The sequence below is a fragment of the Aquarana catesbeiana genome, linkage group LG02, assembly GCF_042186555.1.
Source record: "Aquarana catesbeiana isolate 2022-GZ linkage group LG02, ASM4218655v1, whole genome shotgun sequence".
In the NCBI taxonomy this organism is placed as follows: Eukaryota; Metazoa; Chordata; class Amphibia; order Anura; family Ranidae; genus Aquarana; species Aquarana catesbeiana.
This window is the reverse complement of record NC_133325.1, coordinates 695,246,013-695,265,603: the sequence shown is the minus strand read 5'-3', so window position 1 is coordinate 695,265,603 and position 19,591 is coordinate 695,246,013. Positions and strand designations below refer to the sequence as shown.

Below are 19,591 nucleotides of genomic sequence, written 5' to 3'. Positions count from 1 at the left end.
GAGGTACTGCACATCCCACAAATTCACGAAAGGGGGCAAAGTCTACCAGCTGAAAAGGCAGCAGTTGCAGTGCTAGCAATTTGACCAAGCTAGCATTCAGACGCTGAGCATGTGGATGGCTGGGACCGAATTTCTTTCAAGGGGGTTAGCAACTGGGGTAGGGAAATTTGCCTGCTAAAATCCGATGTTGGTGTACCGCTAGCAGATTGGCCGCAAGTACTTGGGACACTTATTTCTATACCTTCATTTCTCTCAGTGCAGGTTTCTGAGAGGACGTCATATGTCGTCATATGTCTGGTCAAGCATGTGGTGCCCAAGAGGCTGCTGTTTTGGCCATGCTTGTTACGCTTCAGATATATGTTGCAAACAGCAACAGTGCAATCTGCTGCACACATGTCAAAAAAGGCCCACACCAAAGAACTTTTCAGAATATGTGGGGAGTCAGCAGCACCCTGCACCTGCTTAGCTCTGCGGTGTGATGCAATAGGGTGGCTGCCCTTTAGCTGCCCCCTGGAGGGCATCCTGCCTCGTTGGAGATGTGCCTCCTCTTCCTCCTCTCTTCTATCAGGCACCCAAGTAGAGTCAGTGACCTCATCATCCCCTCCCTCCTCGTCACTGGAGCAAACTTGGCAGTATGCTGCAGCTCAGGGAACATGACTGTCAGTTTCTTGACCTTCTTGGGCACCCCCTCTCTCTAGGCTCATGTTACTCCTTTCCTCAACCCGGGTACCATCATCGGAGCCTTCAAACTGTTTGTGCATCCTCCTGCAGCATGTACCCGACACTGTGGTCGAATAGTTCGGGGGACTCCTCCATGCATGATGGTGGGGCTAGGGAAGGAGTGACTGTTGACATGGAGCCGATGGAATAGGCCGCTTTGGCAGCTGCCTTGGCAGGCAAACTACTCTGAACCTGGGTGACAGAGGATGAGGAGGGCTTTGTTATCCATTCCACCAACTCTTCTGCATGTTGTGGCTCAATAACACGGCCAGCTGCAGAAAAAAAGGACAAGCGTGCCCCACGGCCACGTGCTGAGGATGCACCGTGTCCACGACCAGCACTGTCGACTGTAGACACAGAGCCTGCTTCTGCTCTTTTAGTGGCCTGTGAGCGTCTGCCTCTCCTTGGTGGCCTTCCGGACATGCTGTAAATTTTGTTTAGCAAAACCACACTACACTGTATTGTGTACTGTGTACACCACCAGAAAAGTAGTAGCAACTGCACTAGGGGTGCACGGTACTGTGTACACCAAGAGAAGTTTAATAACAACTATGGGTGCACTGTATGTATTGTGTACTGTGTACACCACCAGAAAAGTAGTAGCACTAGCAACTGTACTACGGGTGCTTGGTACTGTGTATATCAACAGAAGTGTAATAACAACTATGGGTGTACTGTATGTATTGTGTACTGTGTACACCACCAGAAAAGTAGTAGCAACTGCACTAGGGGTGCACGGTACTGTGTACACTAACAGAAGTTTAATAACAACTATGGGTGCACTGTATGTATTGTGTACTGTGTACACCACCAGAAAAGTAGTAGCACTAGCAACTGTACTACGGGTGCACGGTACTGTGTACACCAACAGAAGTGTAATAACAACTATGGGTGTACTGTATGTATTGTGTACTGTGTACACCACCAGAAAAGTAGTAGCAACTGCACTAGGGGTGCACGGTACTGTGTACAGAAACAGAAGTTTAATAACAACTATGGGTGCACTGTATGTATTGTGTACACCACCAGGAAAGTAGTAGTAACTGCACTACGGTTGCTTGGTACTGTGTACACCAACAGAAGTGTAATAACAACTATGGGTGTACTGTATGTATTGTGTACTGTGTACACCACCAGAAAAGTAGTAGCAACTGCACTAGGGGTGCACGGTACTGTGTACACCAACAGAAGTGGGGTCCATTGTTGCTGGGGGAGTCTATTGTTGTGTGAGGGATCTATTGTTGCTGGGGTGGGGTCTATTATTGCTGAGAGGGAAATTTTTGTTGCTTGGGAGGACCTATTGTTGTTGGGGTGGGGTCTATTATTGGTGGGAGGGGAATCTTTTGTTGCTTGGGAGGATCTATTATTACTGGGGTGGGGTCTATTGTTGCTGGCTCCAGTGCATCTATTTTTACTGCTTTTCTTGTTATTAGACAAGAACAAATTCCATACAAATTATTTAGCAAATGATACTTGGGGCAGTACTGGGAGGTGGGTAGGGGGTGGAATCAAGGGACGGTGCTTGGAGGTGGGTAGGGGGCGGAGACAAGAGGGGGGACTCCGTAGGGGGGGGTCCTGCACCTATTCTCTGAGAAAAAAAGCCCTGGGTGTACTGTATGTATTGTGTACTGTGTACACCACCAGAAATATAGTAGAAACTGCACTAGGGGTGCACGGTACTGTGTACACCAACAGAAGTGTAATAACAACTATGGGTGTACTGTGTGTATTGTGTACTGTGTACACCACCAGAAAAGTAGTAGCAACTGCACTAGGGGTGCACGGTACTGTGTACACCAACAGACGTATAAAAACAACTATGGGTGCACTGTATGTATTGTGTACACCACCAGGAAAGTAGTAGCAACTGCCCTGGGGGTGCACGGTACTGTGTACACCAACAGAAGTGTAATAGCAACTATGGTTGTACTGTATTGTGTACACCACCAGAAAAGTAGTAGCAACTGCACTATGGGTGCACGGTAGTGTGTACACCAACAGAAGTGTAATTACAACTATGGGTGTACAGTATTGTGTACACCACCAGAAAAGTAGTAGCAACTTCACTATGGGTGCACAGTACTGTGTACTGTGTACACCGCCTGAAGTATATTAGAAAAAGTACACCAGGAACGGCCTGCAGTCAGATATAGCTAAACTGGATACAGTGGATATATATGCAGCTAACTGAATAACCTGCCTGCCTGCTCAATCTAAATGACACTCTCTCTTTGTCCACGTCAACAACATACTACACAGGGCCGACGTGCAAGCAGCCTTATATAGTGTGGGGCATGGACTTAGTCCCCCTGAGCCATGATTGGCCAAAGGCACCCTGCCTTTGACTAATTATGGCTCTCTTAGCTGAGGGTGCTGGGATTGGCCAAAGCATGCAGGTCATGGTGCATGCTTTGGCCGATCATCATACAGCAATGCACTGCGCTGCCGCAGTGTATTATGGGTCGTTACGCGCCGCTCAAGTTTGGTGCGAATGGCCCATAATGTTCGGTCGACGAACGGGCGAACAGCCACTGTTTGAGTCAAACTCATGTTCGACCCGAACAGAAAGCTCACCCCTATGGGGCAGCAGTAAAAGCTGAAAATTGGCCTGGGCAGGAAGGGGGTAAAAGTGCCCTGTATTGAGGTGGTTAAAAAAAAAAACAAAAAAAAACAAATCAAGCTTCCAATAAAAAGATGGCATTAAGAACACATAGTTTGTCACAGCAGTGTCCTCTGCCATCCTTCACATCATCTCCCACTGTAATATCCTCTGCCCCCCCCATAGCTGTGCCCTCTTTCCCCATCACATCACCCCCCCACCCCCCCACTGTAGTGCCTTCTGTCCCCCTTCCCCACAACATAGCTCCCAACTGTCCCTGATTTGGAACAATGTCCCTCTGTCCCTCATACCTCCTCATTTGTCCCTCATTTTGGTCTGATCTATATAGATGTATATAAAATGCACTTTTTATCTATCAAAAAGTGTTTTCCAGCGCCAAACCTTTCATCTGATTTTTAAATTGCTGCATTTGTAATCTCCAAAAGCCAATATAACGGGAATAGTAGTGGTAAAAAAAAAGCCCTTGTGGGTTTAACCAATCTTGTTTTTTTTTTTTTTTTTAAATTCTCCTTTAAGGGGGCGTGACAAGGGGTGTGTACTAAGCCTGCATACTTTTGCTGATAGGTGTCCCTCATTCCCATCTCAAAAAGTTGGAAGGTATGCCACAGTAGTGTCCTGTAACTCCCAATGCTGTGTCCTCTGCCCCCTTCACAGCACCCCCCCCCCCACTGTAGTATCCTCTGCACCCCATAGCAGATTCCTCTGAACCCCCCCCCCCACTCCCACAGTAGTGTCCTCTGCCCTCCTTCACATCATCTCCCACTGTAATATCCTCTGACCCCCCCCCCCCATAGCTGTACCCTCTGTCCCATTTGCATCACCCCCCCCCCCCGTTCACTGTAGTGTCCTCTGCCCCCTTCCCCACCAGTGGTGTCCTGTACCCCCCCCCCCCAACCAAAACAGCGTCCTCCGTAGTCACGATCCACCTGTCCCCCCGGTCGACCAGTTGATCGCAATCCATGACTCTCAACATGGTTGCCCCTAATCGGGGAACAATTTCTCTCTCTCTGGTTGGAATAGGCTTGAGAAGCAAGTGGTTAACTTTTTTGAAACGTCACACAGTGACACATCATTCACTATCTGCACAGCAGTGGGGTGCATTGCGCTGTCATGCAGTGATGTGCAGTAACGTTCAGTGCGTTGTGATAATAGGCAGAGCACATCATACTAGCACTGTGGTGTTGAATAAGGTACATAGAAAACAATTGTTTTTTATGTGTCCTAGTATTGGCCTGCGTTTATCCAGTGTAAAAAAATGCAGGTTACCGCAGCAGTTTTGTGATACAGCGGTAGGGGGCTGCGTGATGTGCGTTTCACTGCTCCCTTTTTTTTCTTTTTTGTGTGCATTTTATGTGAAGTGCATAAAGTGACACTTCATTCATGTCACCATACAGGAGTATGGTGCGTTGTCCTGCTGTACAGTGACATGCGGTGGCTTCTTGTGTGCTGCGATAAAATGCCGCATGTTTGAACTTATCACAGCTTACTGCACCTCAGCTGCGATTGTTTTCTGTGTGTTCTGGAAGCGACTTTTTTGTTTAGTGTCTTCCTTTCCTCTTTTCCTCTCTCCTTCCCCATTAGCGCTTTTCAGGGCTGTGGGGGGAAAATAACGCTTAAATGCGGCTCTCCATTTGTCAAGGTGTAGGTAAATGTGTACTATACCAGTATGCCTGCATACTTTTGCTAATAGGTGTCCCTCATTCCCATCTCAAAAAGTTTGGAGGTATGCCACAGTAGTGTCCTGTAACTCCCAATGCTGTGTCCTTTGCCCCTTCACAGCACCTACCCCCCCCCCCCCCCACTGTAGTATCCTCTGCACCACATAGCAGAGTCCTCTGAACCCCCCTCCCCCCCACAGTAGTGTCCTCTGCCCCCCTTCACATCATCTCCCACTGTAATATCCTCTACCCCCCCATAGCTGTATCCTCTGTCCCATTCACATCACCCCCCCCATTCACTCTAGTGTCCTCTGCCCCCCTTCCCACCAGTGGTGTCCTGTACCCCCAAAACAGTGTCCTCCGTAGTCACGATCCACCTGTCAAGGTGTAGGTAAATGTGAATTATGCCTGCATACTTTTGCTGATAGGTGTCCCTCATTCCCATCTCAAAAAGTTGAGAGGTATGCCACAGTAGTGTACTGTATCTCCCAATGCTGTTTCCTCTGCCCCTTCACAGCACCCCCCCCCACTGTAGTATCCTCTGCACCCCATAGCAGAGTCCTCTGAAACCCCCCCCCCCACTGTAGTATCCTCTGCACCCCATAGCAGAGTCCTCTGAAACCCCCCCCCCACTGTAGTATCCTCTGCACCCCATAGCAGAGTCCTCTGAAACCCCCCCCCCACTGTAGTATCCCGTGTACCCTATAGCAGAGTCCTCTGAAACCCCCCCCCCCACTGTAGTATCCTCTGCACCCCATAGCAGAGTCCTCTGAAACCCCCCCCCCCACTGTAGTATCCTCTGCACCCCATAGCAGAGTCCTCTGAAACCCCCCCCCCCCACTGTAGTATCCCGTGTACCCTATAGCAGAGTCCTCTGAACCCCCCCCCCCCACTGTAGTATCCTCTGCACCCCATAGCAGAGTCCTCTGAAACCCCCCCCCACTGTAGTATCCTCTGCACCCCATAGCAGAGTCCTCTGAAACCCCCCCCCCCCACTGTAGTATCCTCTGCACCCCATAGCAGAGTCCTCTGAAACCCCCCCCCACTGTAGTATCCTGTGTACCCTATAGCAGAGTCCTCTGAAACCCCCCCCCCCCCCCACTGTAGTATCCTCTGCACCCCATAGCAGAGTCCTCTGAAACCCCCCCCCCACTGTAGTATCCTCTGCACCCCATAGCAGAGTCCTCTGAAACCCCCCCCCCACTGTAGTATCCCGTGTACCCTATAGCAGAGTCCTCTGAAACCCCCCCCCCCCACTGTAGTATCCTCTGCACCCCATAGCAGAGTCCTCTGAAACCCCCCCCCCACTGTAGTATCCTCTGCACCCCATAGCAGAGTCCTCTGAACCCCCCCCCCACTGTAGTATCCTCTGCACCCCATAGCAGAGTCCTCTGAACCCCCCCCCCACTGTAGTATCCTCTGCACCCCATAGCAGAGTCCTCTGAAACCCCCCCCCCACTGTAGTATCCTCTGCACCCCATAGCAGAGTCCTCTGAAACCCCCCCCCCCACTGTAGTATCCCGTGTACCCTATAGCAGAGTCCTCTGAAACCCCCCCCCCCCCCACTGTAGTATCCTCTGCACCCCATAGCAGAGTCCTCTGAAACCCCCCCCCCACTGTAGTATCCTCTGCACCCCATAGCAGAGTCCTCTGAAACCCCCCCCCCCACTGTAGTATCCCGTGTACCCTATAGCAGAGTCCTCTGAAACCCCCCCCCCCCACTGTAGTATCCTCTGCACCCCATAGCAGAGTCCTCTGAAACCCCCCCCCCACTGTAGTATCCTCTGCACCCCATAATAGAGTCCTCTGAACCCCCCCCCCCCCCACATTAGTATCCTCTGCCCTCCTTCACATCATCTCCCACTGTAATATCCTCTGCCCCCCCATAGCTGTACCCTCTGTCCCATTCACATCACCCCCCATTCACTATATGCGTGCGTTGTGCTGCTGTACAGTGAAATGCGGTGCCTTCTTGTGTGCTGCGATAAAATGCCGCATGTTTGATCTTATCACAGCTTACTGCACCTCAGCGGCGATTGTTTTCTGTGTGTCCTGGAAGCGACTGGCATCCTTCACTTCCTTTTCTTCATCCTTTCCTCCTATCTCCTTTTTTATTTAGTGTCTTCCTTTCCTCTTTTCCTCTCTTCTTCCCCATCAGCGCTTTTTAGGGCTGTGGGGGGAAAACAACGCTTAAATGCGGCTCTCCATTTGTCAAGTTGAAGGTTAATGATGGATTTCGTGCGAAGAAACTGGCATGACCACGGATGGTCAACACTCCGTATCCTGGCACCATGGCTTCGTAGTGAATCATCGGTCCAACATTAGGATCCTAAGGGGAAATAATTGACATTTTTTAATAATTTGCTAAGGAAAATTAGCTTATCCAAAACAGTGATTTCTAAAACCTTTCACCAAAAACAACCTCCTTTACTCAGTAATAGTAACAGGAAGCTGTTTTGGGGCAAAAGGCTGACAGACATATGATACTTACCCTTCCAGGCTGAGGGATCGTTGCTCGGCATAAGGGACAAACTCTATTTGTCTGCATCCACGTTGTGATGCAGTTAGAGTGAAAGAGGTGGGAGCAGGGTAATCTGGTAGTCCCTACTCCCTCTTCAAAATGCTCTAGGCATATACAGCAGATAGGAGGCTCCTCCTGCTGTTGGTTACCCACTGGGGGTCCCTGGGGATTCTCCGGTTCTGGGCGGTTCTCAGCACGGTTGTCTCTAATTGGGGAACGACTTCTCTCCCTTTGGCCGGCGTCAGAGTTCTGTCGTCTCCGTCTTCTAAAAATCTGCGGCACCTGTTGTCTCCTTCTTCCAGATCTCAGCGGAAGTTGCTGGTCAGGTGCGTTGCCTGCATTCCCTGCAATAACAACGACATATTAAAAAACATGTTTTCTCATAGAGTTTTCAACCATAGCAGTCCTATGGCTATGTTAAAAAAATAAATAAATAAATTCAGCCTCAATAAGAAGAATCAATGTCCCCTATAATTGCTTCCACAGATGGGCAGACCTGTGAACACCAGTGCAGAGAGAGATCTCCTCCTGGAGTCCGTAAGGGCTTGTTTACACTAGCCTGCCCTCACCACTGTGCCCAATTGTGGTGCGGCCCCATTCACTTGAGTTGGTCAAGTTTACTGGGCGGTACTGTCCACTGAACACAACAGGGAGTAGCAAGTATACAACACCATCAGCAAGTATAAACGTAGGCCTGGTTGACACCTATGCATGTTGCGGTTGACGCGTTTTCCCAGTGCATTTTGCGTTTTTTTTCACATGCATTTTTAATGCATTTTGACTTATTTTTGGGAGGTGTCTGTTGTTATGCAGGAGAAACCAGCAAAAATGCAGCAGAAACACATAAAAAACACAAGCACTGCGTTTTTTATGCATTTCCGCTGCGTTTCTATTGATGTCTATAGAACCAAAACCGCAACCTGATGCAAGAAAAAAAAAGTCCTTGCCTCTTTCCATAAAATGCAATGGTGGAAAACGCAGAGATGTGAACATGACCCATAGAAAACCATGTTAAATGGACTGTAGTGCGTTTCTGAAAAATCGAAAACACTCTGAAAAAATGCATAGGTGTGAACCAGATCATAGTGCAGTCCAGTTTATTTTTACAGTCATTTGCTGCTTTAACCAGCTTTCATCTCCAATACTATCAGCCCTGGTTCACATATATGCGGTGTGAGAAACGTAGCGAATCCTGAGCGTTTCCCACACCACATTGAAATCGCACTCTGTTCATTCGATCTGCCAACAGTGTCAATGTTAAATTTAAGCGGTGCGATTCCTATCTGAATCACATGCGGTGTCCTGCACCACACAGGCTGATACAGATCAAGATCAGAACCATTAGGAATGAGCAAATCTGTTAAGGGTCAGTTTGTTGACAGTTTCACGAAACGTCCTCATAATTTTTTACAATTATGATTAATTTCATTAATTTTTAATTATTAATAAATTAATCATTAATTTATAAATTAATGAATAATTTAATTAGGATTCTTTTATTTGAACTTTCCCCTGAACTCTATTGAATGTCTTTGTCTATTGGGGGCAAATCTTGATATTTAGTTGGTTCCTTTTGTGGGGCTAATAAACTATTATTATTGGAAGTCAGGGACTGCTATAGGGGAAATAAACAATTGCTTTTAATGTTGCTTCCAGGGCTACATTGAAGGTATACACATCCCTTACAAATGGAAATAAAATTGAAAAAGAAAAAATGTGAACAGACGGCTCTTTATTGCAGAAAAGACATCCAATGTCTCTTCTTCAATAAAATACACTTATCTGCGTTTTCGCAATCTTCTGTAGAATGTACACTGAGCTGCGCATGCAGCCGCAAAGCAAAGTATCTCGTGGAAAAAGCAAACTTTTTCCATTAGCTTTAGAAATATAAACTCATATTTCCTAATTATTAGAAATGATCTGGAGCTCTTTGACGGTAATAATGTTAAGGTGACCATACAGTTACAATCTGATGGTGCAATCTTTATACCTGCCAAAACTATGTAAAATTCAGACCTACTTAAACTAGCCAATCAATATGTATCTACTTAGGCAAGCCCTTGAATGTCTAGTTGCTGGTAGATCTACAGTATGTACAGATAGATTGTAATGGGTGTGATGAGTCTAAAATAATCCTTTTATTAAAACTTTTGCTTACTTGTTAATGGGCTTTCCTCATCATTGGAACGACGATTACGTCGTTGTAAACGACCACCTTCATATACTGACATCTTGGTAGTAATGAACGTCTCCTCTATGAATAATCTCACTAAAAACAATAGTAATCTATAGATCGCAGGGAAAAACGCTTCAGAGATGTGCACACTATCACTGCTCCTCAGCTAATGATAAACAACTGTAGCACTGCCCTTTATAATCGCCTCACACACTATGACATCATCAATGACTTTTTTTTTTTGAACAACAAAAACTTTACAAATCTGTAAACATCAGTCTTTTTCTTTTAAATTTAAATACTCAAGGCTCAAATCACACATCAGAAAAAGAAATCCTATTTTTAAACATGTGACTGTCCAATGAAATATGAAAATAGCTTGTCACATGGCTTAAAATTTTTATTTTGCATTGTTTGTGTTCTCAACCAAACTGTCAAGCCATCAAATGACTGGTGCCATAACCGGTCACCATGGCAACAGCAAACCAAACAGAGGCTGAGATGGCAGCTTCCTGGGCTGTAAAGCAGAGGAGGGTTTAGTTCCAGTTTAAAGGTAAGTTCTTCTATTGAAGAAAAGAACCTATGCAGTCAGGTTACCCTAGTAGATAAAAAAAAAAAAAAAAAAATTTTTGTGAAATATTGATCAGTACTGCTGTGCCTCCCCCTATAGATGCATATACAAAATAAAATCTTCCAGTGAAAAAATAAATATGAATGTGAATTCATATTGCTATTTCCATACAGTGGTGAATTAATATTTAACTGGTGCCATAACCGGTCAACATGGCAACAGCAAACCAAACAGAGGCTGAGATGGCAGCTTCCTTGGCTGTAAAGCAGAGGAGGGTTTAGTTCCATCTTAAAGGTAAGTTCTCCTATTGAAGAAAAGAACCTATGCAGTCAGGTTACCCTAGTAGATAATAAAAAAAGCATTTTTTGTAAAATATTGATCAGTACTGCTGTGCCTCCCCCTATAGATGCATATACAAAATAAAATCTTCCAGTGAAAAAATACATATGAATGTGAATTTATATTGCTATTTCCATACAGTGGTGAATTCATACATAAAGTGCTTTAAGTGCAGTTTACCTCTACTTTTCTTTTGTGACATATAAAGTTATATAAAAAACTTTTCTAATGTCCCTTTTGAAGATACAGTGTCACAGTTGATTTATCGATCCACTCCATGTGCCACGGTAAACGTGATCAGTGTCTCTCACCACCATTCAAGGGTACGGTCACCTCCAAGTTAGACCTGTATCTCCCAGGTCAAACTGCACTTTCCCCACTCTGGGGGGTACAAATCAGACTCCACTTTACTCCTCCACTTTACTCCTCCTCCACCATTGGCATCCGTCACCTGGTTTGATCTCGTTCTCCACATCTGAATAACAAAAAAAAAAAAGATAAAACACACAAGCCCAAATACTAAAACAGACCATTTAAGTGTGCAACTGTTGTGAATGAAGCCTAAAGTTTGGCTTCTGTCAATTTATTACAGTCTATGTTTACACATGCGACAAGAAATGCTGCACCACTGAAAAGCGATCCACAATTTGATCACATTTCAGAGGCATTTGGCAGGCAGTGAATAGGCAATGTATCACGTTCTCATTGTGTGTTTTACCCTTGCAAATGCTGTACCACCACACTGCAACTGCGTGCATTGCACACAATTGCACCCCTGGCCTTATTCATTAGAAAAGGTCATGTTCAGCTGGTAATAGTGCCTGCTGAACGTGGCAGGGGGCTTAATTCTTGCCGCAAAGCATTATGGCGGCGGCATGTGTGCAAAACCTCTGTCCATTGCCTTTGCAGCTTTAAGGGATATTAACCACTTCAATACAGGGCACTTATACATCTTCCTGCCCAGACCAATTTTCAGCTTTCAGCGCTGTCGCACTTTGAATGACAATTGCGCGGTCATCCAACACTGTACCCATACTAAATTTTTATCATTTTGTTCCCACAAATAGAGCTTTCTTTTGGTGGTATTTGATCACCTCTGCGGTTTTTTTTTTTGCAAAACAAATAAAAAAAGACTTTTGAAAAAAATAAAAGTTTTGCTTTTGTTTCTGTTAAAAAATGTTGTAACCTTTGTGTTGAGACTCTTTACCTAGATCGGTGTTGTGGGGTGTCTGACTGGCGGTGCGCAGTGGCTCAATAGCCTGAGGACATCATATGATGCCTAGTCATGATATTGAAACCACTTTGCCACCGTCATTCTGCTATATGGTGGGCGGCAAGTGGTTAAAGGTTTTTTTTTTAAAAAATAACAAATGTTATATTTGCTTGCTCTGTGTAGTGGTTTTGCACAGAGCAGCCCTGATCCTCCTCTTCTTGGCCCCTCCCTCCTGCCCCCAGAGCAAGCAGCTTGCAATGGGGGCACCCAAGCAGGTTCATTCATGAGCCGCGGCTCTGCGTGTCCATTCTTTCTCCTCATTGGCTCACTGGCTTGTGATTGATATTTTTTTCTTACAGGATTTAGCCATTTCCTCCTGTTTCTAAGGCAGTCCATAGACTACTTTAGTCCGACTTTAATGCAACTTGAGGATAATAGACTTCAATGTAAAACCTCAAATGTCCCATAAAAGTTGCACCTGCATGATATATCATATATGGATCTCAAAAAGGTTTAGACTCTTTTCTTACAGGATTTAGCCGTTTCCTCCTGTTTCTAAGGCAGGACATAGGCAGTGAAAATTCCAAAACCACGCTTTGCAGGAAAGAAACTTTAACTATTCCCCCATCAACACGGAGAGTGCTGACAGGAGAAGACACTGATTATTGCTAGCATCTATAGCAGCTGCTAGCAATAATCGCAAGTGAATCTAACAGGCTGGTTGTACCAAAAGTGATCTTCGCACACACTGTTCAAATCTCAGCCTGTTCATTAGAACCATCTATGGCTGGCCTAGGCTTTAGTAGCACTGATAATATGTTTGGCCTGCTTTTGTTTGTTGCTAAATACTTCTCTATCAGCTACACTTTCTGGAGGAGAGTGGGTACCTGGTTTTGACAGGTACCTGGTCCCACTTCCGGATGGAATGCCACGGTGATTCACCAGAAGTTCTCCCCTTCCGCAAGCTTCTGGGACATGTCATAGGTCCCAGAAGATTGCGGGACCATTCACGAAGCTCAGCATGTCTTGCGCATGTGCAGTGGGCAACTGGCTTGGGAGCCGCAAGGAGACACAGTAAACAGCGGTTCGTTTGAGCATGGTGTTGGATCCCTGGACAGGTAAGAGCCAGTATTTGTAGCTGCTTTTACATTTTTTTTTCTTCTGTTTACCCCTTCTAATTTGTCTGACATACAGTATAATCTAGTTGTCTCTAGTATGGTAGATTTTAACAGTGTCCATTGGTTACTGACTTCTGCCATTTTACTCAGAACTCTCAATTAATTTTTTTAGAAATTCGCCCGTTTTATATTTTTTTTAATCTAAAACTTTGGTTTGTAAATATGATTTTTTAAATTTATGTTCTCCTATAATAAGCACAGATGTTGGTGATCACTAGAACCTACCTCAACCTTAGACAATTGATCAGTGGCGGCCTGTCTTTACGGGGCGCCGCCCCCCTAATCAATGCATCCGGCCTCTAATCTACATGCAGGGCACCAGATGCATGGATTCCAATGCGCCCTGAGCCCACCCGGTTGTGTGTCCATAGCGAATATTCGCTATTGTCTTTCTGATTCTCCTCCCAGCCAAGCAGGAAGCAGCTCCTGAGACCCGATTGGCTGGGAGGAGAAACAATCCTATTGGCCGCCGAGGAGGAGTAGCAGAAGAAATCGCCATGAAGCAGAGGAGGAGAAGACACTGCCTGCTGCCCAGAGGAAGCGCTGCCCGCGACCTAGATGGGGTAAGTGTGGGGCTTGTGACGGTCCAACCGACCGGGGGGTGTTTGGTGCAGGTGAACAGACGGACCAGGGGGCGGCAAACAATCCACCTGCCAACTCGACCCCCACCCCCCCAAAAAAATATACCACCAGCTGCCACTTCAATTGATCCCCATTTGTCAGTATCAGACAGCTCTGTTTCTATGTACTGTGTGGAATGGAGGAAGTGGGTGTTCCTTCCCTCAAATCAGCTTTTAGAGCTCTCATCGCTGAGCTCTGCAGTGTTTAATTTCAGCTTTCTGCCCCCTGTTTTTTAAAAAAGCTCAGACAATCTATATACATTCTGGACTTTGAGTGGCTGTAGAAAAGAGAAGACTGCAGATAAATGGGTATAACTTGTGTAGGAGGATTTGATTAATCTCTGTGTTTCCACTGAGGTCAATCACTTTACTGCTTATATGTAAGGCCCCATTCACCAAATGTTTCCGAATGAGTACTGTTCATATCTGTGTGATTTAAAGTTGCAGCGACCTTAAAGTAGTTTCTGCACTACTTTATTCTGACTTTAATGCAACTTGAGGATCATAGACTTCAATGTAAACCCTCAAAATCCCCATGAAAGTTGCACCTGCATGATATATGGATCTCAAAAAGGTTTTGTCTTCTTTCTTACAGGATTTAGCCACTTCTTCCTGTTTCTAAGGCAGCATAGACAGTGCAAATTTCTTTTCTGCAACCACGGGTTGCAGGAAAGAAATTTGAACTATTCCCCCATCAACAAAGACAGTGCTGACAGGATTATTGCTAGTGGCTTGCTAGTAGCTTCTCATATAATAAGCAAAGATGTTGGTGATCTGTAGAACCCACCAAAACTTGACAATTGGTCCTCATTTGCCAATACCAGACAGCTCTGTTCCTGTATTGTGTGGAGGGGGGTGTGTTCCTTCCCTCCAATCCGATATACACGCGACTTGTGCGACTTTGTAGAGCAAAAACAATCACTTTGGTCAAAGCCAGATTGGTAACAGTCAAGCTGATCCAAAGTCGCATCAAAGCCACACTGTAAAGTTGCAATGAAAATCGCACAACGCACTCTAAAGGTTTGCAACCACTTTAACCACTTGCCGACCAGCCGCCGTCATTATACTGTGGCAGGTCGGCACGTTCCCACTTGCCGTCGTAGCTATACGTCGGCTCCTTTAAGCGGGATAGTCAGTTAAAGTGAGGCAGTGCCGTATCGCAAAAAATGCTCTGGTCATCGAGCAGCCAAATCTTCCGGGGCTGAAGTGGTTAAGCAACCATCATGTCCTCCTACATGCATCCAGTTAGCCACATTCACCAGATTCCAGCGGCAAGAATCAATGGATTCTTGCCGCTGGAATGATAGGTGCATGTGAATAGCAGCTGACGCTCAGCTTATACAAAGTATTGACAGGCTGACGGCAGGCATCGCTGTTCGCATATAGCCGCACACCAAGCGGTTACCTGTGGTTAGGGACAAGCGTCCAAGCCTGGATGCAGTTAGAGGATATGGGATTTGTAATGAGTGTAGACATGACCACGACTAATGTGCACTGATCATGCCAAACAAATGGGAGTAAGGGGAAAAGGAGAGTGTCAGGAGCTCATGGAAAATGTTACAAGGAGTCAGAAAAACACAAACTGAAAATATTTTATGAAAGATTACAGGTCATTACATAGAGGATGTGCATGGATTATTTTTAAGGATATGGTTTAGTGTCACTTGGAAGTTATTTGATGTAACTTTAATATGAAAAGCTTTATTGTATATTACATTTTTTATTTTACATTTTTTTACCAAAACATTACAAACACAAGTAAAGCCAAACTAATTCATGATAAGAAATTTACATTTTTATAATTGTGTTAAAGTATAACTAAAAGGCAAGTTTTTTAGTTTTAGATAAAGTGTACAGGGATTGGAACACCTGTCAGGTTTTTATTGACGTCTGTTTCCCCGTTGGGGAGATCCATGTCCTGTTTACCATTATCATTGAAAGTAAAAGAAAATCCCAAATTTTGGGTTGTCCCCAGAAAGGTAATAGGGGACATTAGTTCTGGTAAAATTCCCTCAATTTGCTGGGATTTTCTCTCACTTCCTGTTTGGCTATGGGACAGGAAGTGTAGGGAAATCTCCGTAATGGAACATAGCTGGAGAAAAAAAAAATCTGACAGGGGTTCTAACCCTCCCTTGCTCTATTCAAAATTAAAAAAAAGTTTTGCCTATAGTTTTACTTTAACTTTACTGAAAGTTATTTTTGACTGTCGCTGTGGTGCTTCTGTGACTATGTCTGTTTTTTTGACTGTGTTGCTTATAGTAATAGGCTATAGTGGGGGTTATTTAAATTAACCACTTGCCGCAAACCGCCGTAGCTGTACTTTGATGCTAAATGCCATTGTTATGGCAGCAGCTAGCCATAACCCCAGTATTTTCAGAAATGACAGGTGGTCCTCTTTAAGATAAAAGTGGTATCTGCGGTGGATTCGCCCCAAGATGACTTTTATGGGGGGTGGGAAAAGAACCCCCCCTCCCGCTGCGCTCCGGTCGTCTCCACCGCTTACCGGAGCCGTCGGTAGCGGCGGAGACGATTGCGTCCTCTCCCCTGACAGGCTGGATGCCGAGTGAGGGAAAACTGGCCCCCTCTCGGCTCCATAATATTGGATCATGGAAGCAACGTGAAACGTCACTTCCGCCCAATGGTCTTTTTTTTATTGCAATTAAGTGTAAATCTCACATTTAAGAGGTCCTGTCATGCTTTTTTTTCTATTAGGGCCGGTTCACACTGGTGTGATGTCAGAGATCAGATGAGATTCGCACCGCACTGCAGTGAAAATCACATGCAATCTCTGTGCAATGCGATTTCAGCCATAAAGATTGTATGGCTGAATTTGCATCAAACTCACACAGGACCCTTTTTTCTTGTCCAAAGCAGAATTGGATCGCATGGGTGTTCACACCTATATGATCCGATTCCTGTCTGAGTTTGCAGATCACACTGCGATATGCAAACTGATTTGAGGGTGTCATTAACTTTTACCTGACGCTCCCAGCAGTAACATGCGATGCGGGAACCGGCAGTGGATTCGCACGGCAGCAGTGTGAACCGGCCCTCACAAGGGATGTTTACATTTCTTGTAATAGGAATAAAAGTGACCCAATTTTTTTTTTTAAAAGGACAGTGTAAAAAAAAAAAATAAAAAAAAAAAGCACCCCGTCCCGCTGAGTTCACGCGCAGAAGCAAACACATATTTAAGCCTCGCCCGCATATTAAAACGGTGTTCAAACCACACATGTGAGGTATCACCACGATTGTTAGAGTATGAGCAATAATTCTAATTCTAGATCATCTCTGTAACTCAAAATTGGTAACCTGTAGAAATTTTTAAACATCGCTTATGGAGATTTTTAAGGGTCACAGTTTGTCGCCATTCCACGAGCGGGCAAAATTTTGAAGCATGACATGTTGGGTGTCAATTTACTCGGTGTAATGTTATCTATTACAATATAAAAAAATTGGGCTAATTTTACTATTGTTATACTATTATACTCTTGTTTAATTAAAAAAAAAAGTGTATTTTTTCCCAAAAAAGTGTATTTTTTCCCAAAAAATTGTGCTTATAAGATCGCTGAGCAAATACAGTATGACATAAAGTATTGCAATGACCGCCATTTTATTCTTTAGGGTGCCTGAAAATATATATATATGTTTGGGGGTTCTAAGTAATTTTCTAGCAAAAAAAAAGCTAATTGTAAACAACAAGTGTCAAAAAGAGGCTCGGTCCTTAAGTGGTTAATATGGATTTATGTGGCCATTCATCATGAATAGCCAATGAAAACATAGCGTGCTTGCTTCCAATCCTGATGAAGCAGGAACTTGGACACAGCTCAGACAGACTACATGCTGAATGGTCTCTTAGCAACTAGACCAAGCTAAACACAGTGGACACACACACAGAGCCCACACTACAGATAGGGGAAAGGTCTTCTATTAGATCAGCCAATCTACACGTGATTTGACCTGAATAGGCAACCTGCATGGAGTGATTAATAAAGGTAAGATATGACATTTTCATTAAACTGTATTTAGACAAAAATGTTTCACCACCACCCAGTTCTGTGCTTTTTTTCATTTCTATTTTACTTTCATACATGGTTATCAGCTGGACAATTCAGCATTTTCAGGCCTCATTCACACAGGCGAACCTATCCATACCTCTGTGTGAAGGGCTGTCTTTGCCCACATAGGATGCACAGGTGCCCCATGCATCCGCATGCAGTCAGTCCCATTCATGCCTATTGGGTCTCTGTCCCAATGTGAAAATCAGGAGGGTGCGTGTCCCCAAAAGCAGACAGTGTGCGTTCAAAGACACACACCAGTACACACCAGTACACACCAGTACCCGCAAATTAGTGTGACTGTGTGAATGAAGCATAAAGGATTGGCTCTAGGACTTTTCTTCAGGGAAATATTCTGGGTTTTTGGTAACAAACTGCACCACCAAATCCCCCATCGTCTGCAGATTAAAGCAGTATGAAACCCAAAAGCAAACACCTATTATATTGCAGTTTACTAATTCTTAGATGTGATGGCTGCATTTGTTTTCTTTTTTAGGATTTCCTCTGTTTTCATCCGGTGATCTGCACAGCAAGTCTGTTTTTCAAAAACACAAGCTGTCCAACAGAATGCATAGCTCCCAACTGTCCCTGATTTCGAGGGATTGTCCCTGATTTGGAGCAATGTCCCTCTGTCCCTCTTTCCTCCTCATTTGTCCCTCATTTTGGTCTGATCTGTATAGATGTATATCAAATGCACTTTCAAAAAGTGTTTTTCAGTGCTAAACCTTTCATCTGATTTCTAAATTGCTGCATTTGTAAATTCCAAAAGCCAATATAAAGGAATAGTAGTGGTAAAAAAGCACTTGTGGGTTTAATCTTGTTTTTTTTTGTTCAATTCTCCTTTAAGGGGGCGTGGCAAGGGGTGTGTCCTATGCCTGCATACTTTTGCTGGTAGGTGTCCCACATTCCCATCTCAAAAAATTGGGAGGTATGAGAATGTATCAGTTTACATCAGGGGTCCGCGGGCTGTTGATGACCGGGCCGTATGGCAGGAGATGAGCGGCAACCACGGTCCGCACAGGGCCATCACAGACCTCGGCTGCCACTCACCTCCTGCCGTGTGGCCATGCCTGTGTGTCCTCTCCTGGCTCCTCTGCGGTTTACTATCGCTTTAAGGTATTAACTATGGCAGTGGCAAATATTAAATTTATGGCCACAGCATACATTTTCATTTCATAACATCAGCATTATAATAAAAATACAAACAATATTTTATCTTTGACAATCCAAAACAAGCCTACTTGAAACTCTCCTTTCATCTACAACTTCCTGGATTCCCTTCATGCTTTGCAGCTTTTCTTCCGCTGTTTGCTTTCAATCTCTAAGGACTACATAAGGTACCCATGGTACCTTGCTACTTGCAATCAGAAATTCCTGTACTGACTCCGCCTCCTGAAACTCCTACTCTTAGCACCTCTGTAGTTCAGAAGGCAGATGTGCCGTCAGATTAGGCGACCCGTCAGATTTCGTAATGGAAGTGATGTTCCGTCGCAGCCATCTTGGTACACCCTGCATTCGGCCACACTAATGCTCCGTACACACGGTCGGATTTTCCGATGGAAAATGTCCGATCGGAGCGTGTTGTGGGAAATTCCGACCGTGTGTGGGCTCCATCGGACATTTTCCAATCGGATTTTCCGACACACAAAGTTGGAGAGCAGGAGATAAAATTTTCCGACAACAAAATCCGTTGTCGGAAATTCCGATCGTGTGTACACAAATCCGACGGACAAAGTGCCAGGCATGCTCAGAATAAATAAAGAGATTAAAGCTATTGGCCACTGCCCCATTTATAGTCCCGACGTACGTGTTTTACGTCACCGCGTTCAGAACGATCGGATTTTCCGACAACTTTGTGTGACCGTGTGTATGCAAGACAAGTTTGAGCCAACATCCGTCGGAAAAAATCCTAGGATT

General features: G+C 44.9%; 1 protein-coding gene across 1 annotated transcript in view; it reads left to right on the top strand.

Annotated features, from left to right (window-relative positions):
* Positions 1–17,457: 17,457 nt before the first annotated feature.
* Positions 17,458–19,591, top strand: part of EFCAB5 (EF-hand calcium binding domain 5) — a 90,425-nt gene continuing 88,291 nt past the window's right edge. Inside the window, exon 1 of the mRNA XM_073616850.1 lies at positions 17,458–17,611. The gene's annotated coding sequence lies outside the window, so the exon portion shown is untranslated. The remainder of the gene's footprint in view (positions 17,612–19,591) is intronic.